The 2,728-nt window shown below is 36.5% G+C and overlaps 1 protein-coding gene across 2 annotated transcripts in view; it reads left to right on the top strand.

Annotated features, from left to right (window-relative positions):
- LOC143029913 (plasminogen receptor (KT)-like) overlaps positions 1-1,400 on the top strand; it is a gene marked incomplete at its 5' end in the record, with an annotated part of 38,298 nt that extends 36,898 nt beyond the window's left edge. Inside the window, 1 exon segment of one of the 2 annotated variants that reach the window (XR_012966892.1) lies at positions 1-1,400. This exon segment is cut by the window's left edge and continues 221 nt beyond it. 2 annotated transcript variants of the gene reach the window in all.
- Positions 1,401-2,728: the final 1,328 nt, after the last annotated feature.

Raw genomic sequence — 2,728 nt, 5'->3', positions numbered from 1 at the left:
TTGTTTGAGTTTTGTTTTGGGATGAGTGAGTTGTTGATAACTTTTATTTTAATTGTTAAAAGGAAGGTGTTATGTGCTATATTTTGTATATTTTGATGTCTTTTTTTTGCATTGTTTGTAGTTAGTATATAATTTAATTCCTGTTCATTCAGAATTTTTTTACACTTTTGTTTGTATCATATTCTGGTAAACCTGGGAACAAGCTTGACTTAAGTATTGAAAAAAGAACTATTTTTTTCTCCTTAACACCAAGATTGATAGTAAACTTTCTGAATATCTGATGAAATATTTGAAATCAAGGTGAAATTTGCTCATTAACCCTCTCACTGCAGAAACAGATTTTAAGATCATTCACATAACGATCTAATTATCCACAAAAAAAAAGAACAATCTATTCCCTCTGCTTTTTTAGAGTTTTCATGTCCAGAACTAACGTCCTTTTACTCTTGCTTTGTAAAGATATATTTGATGAATATATGAAGAAAATAAAAAAAATTATGAAAAATTGTCTTGTTAAAAAAATTGTAAGAAAGGTTGGTGATAAGATCATTTTGAGTAAATTAACTCGTTATCATATATTTACTGTTCACTTCAATGGCATACTTTTTATATTATGTTTTGTGTTTGTAAATCACGGGTTGTGTCAACTTTTTGCATTGTAGCAAATGAGGTAAATCCACTTTCTGCAGTTAATGGTAATTAAATTTTGGGCTGATGCATCTATATTCAGCAGTAAAAGGGTTAATCTTTTGAAATGTGTATTCTTTATGGAGTGTACTGATATTCCCTTGTGGAACTAGGTGAAAGCTGATATTTTAATCCGTACCCATGATCAGTGGTGGCTTGTAGCTAAAATCAGTGGAGCTGCTGCGAACATTAAGCTTAAGGATTAGTGTACAAGTATAAAGAAAGAGTTAAAGAAATACATATACTGTATATCACATTCAAGAATGTACACAATTTTTAAGCACAACACAGTCAAAAAGAAACACCACCTTTCACTTGTACAACAGGGTCGGAACTGCGTGAGTGGCAATGCTCTCTATACTTAGCATGTGGCTTCTTATCTCAAACATGTGCACATGCACACAACAGTCAAACAGTGCATCACTGGAACTGTGAAGCACACATTTTACAAGGATTTTTGTAAATTTTTCATGAACTAGGGGATTGCTACTGACATTAAGCTGGATGAGGTAATGTACAAGTATGAAGAATAAAAACAAAAATGTATATTGAATATTATCAATAATATTGAGTGAAAATAGGGGATGTTGCAGTTCTGCAGTACCTACACATGAGCTGCCACTGCCTATGATACATTTGGTGGAACCATCAGTGTTCTAAAAAAATATAGTGAATTAAAATAAATTTGATAAGTGAATCAGTCCATCTATTGTCCCATTCTTTTTGCAGGAAACCAATGTCCCTTAGAAAAACTGTCATAGCCATCAATTCAGCCCATAAATCACCCAGTGAAGCGATTTTGTGTTGCTCTCTGGAAAGACTGAGCCTAGGTTAGTGTCTTCTGTGTGAGGGTTGCATCAATTGGCATCTGTTACTAGTGTGATTCTGTGTTGGCACTGCTAGCACAGGATCGTGGGTTCTGGTCCAGTAACACACAAATGCATTTTTATTTATTTATTTATTTGTTATTTTTCATTTGAAAGATCCATTTTCATATGTAAAGGGTAGGTTAGGAGCTATTAGACAACTTTCATGTTAGATAGCATGCGTGTTTCTGGAATTTGACTGGATAATATAAAATTTTTGTAACAGTACAGGTCTTGCTCATTTTGGGAGTGAATTCATTGCTGGGTTGATTTCTAGGGGAATTTGGTGAAGTATTGCATTTGGTGGTCTGTTAGGGAGTGCTTGTTTTATGATCTTGAGTGTATGTATTTTTGTATAAAAGTATTCTGGGATAATGAGTAGTAGAGCATGTGTCAGGATTAGAAATGGAGAGAGTGAGTGGTTCAAGGTAAAGGTGGGACTTTGTCAGGGATGTGTTATGTCGCCCTGACTGTTCAATGTATACATGGATGAGGTGGTGCGTGAGGTAAATGCAAGGATGGTGGGTCAGGGATTGGAGATGGTTAAAGAAAATAGAGAAAAGTGGGAGGTGAGCCAGCTGTTGTTTGTGGACGACACTGCACTTGTAGCAGGATCAGAGGAGGGATTGAGGAAGTTGGTGACAGAGTTTGGGAGAGTGTGTGAAAGAAGAAAGTTGAAGATAAATGTGGGTAAAAGTAAGATGATGAGATGTACAAGGGGTGAAAGTGGCAGCAGACTGGAAGTGAGCATTAAAGGAGAGCAACTGGAGGAAGTGGATAGTTTTAGATCTTGGGTGCAAATGTGGCAGGAAAGGGAGGAGTGGAGGTAGAATGTAGATTAAGAGAAGCGAGTAAATGCCTTGGTGGATTAAAAAGTGTAATGAGAAATAGACATTTGGGAATGGATGCTAAGAGGAGATTGTATGAAGGAATGATTGTGCCAACACCACTGTATGGGGCAGAAACATGGAATTTAAGAGAGGAAGAGAGAAGGAGTTTGAATGTGTTTGAGATGAGGTGTCTGAGAAGTATGATGGGGGGTTACTAGGCTGGATCGAGTGAGAAATGAGGAGGTGAAAAGGAGAACAGGGGTGGTAAGGGAGTTGGGAGATAGGGTGGATGAAAGAGTATTGGGATGGTTTGGACACATGGAAAGAATGAGTGAAGAAAGACTA

This window comes from Oratosquilla oratoria, chromosome 11 (genome assembly GCF_046742065.1).
Source record: "Oratosquilla oratoria isolate Oo_2021 chromosome 11, ASM4674206v1, whole genome shotgun sequence".
NCBI classification, from domain to species: Eukaryota; Metazoa; Arthropoda; class Malacostraca; order Stomatopoda; family Squillidae; genus Oratosquilla; species Oratosquilla oratoria.
Note: the sequence above shows the minus strand (reverse complement) of the source record. Positions and strands in the feature narration are given on the sequence as shown.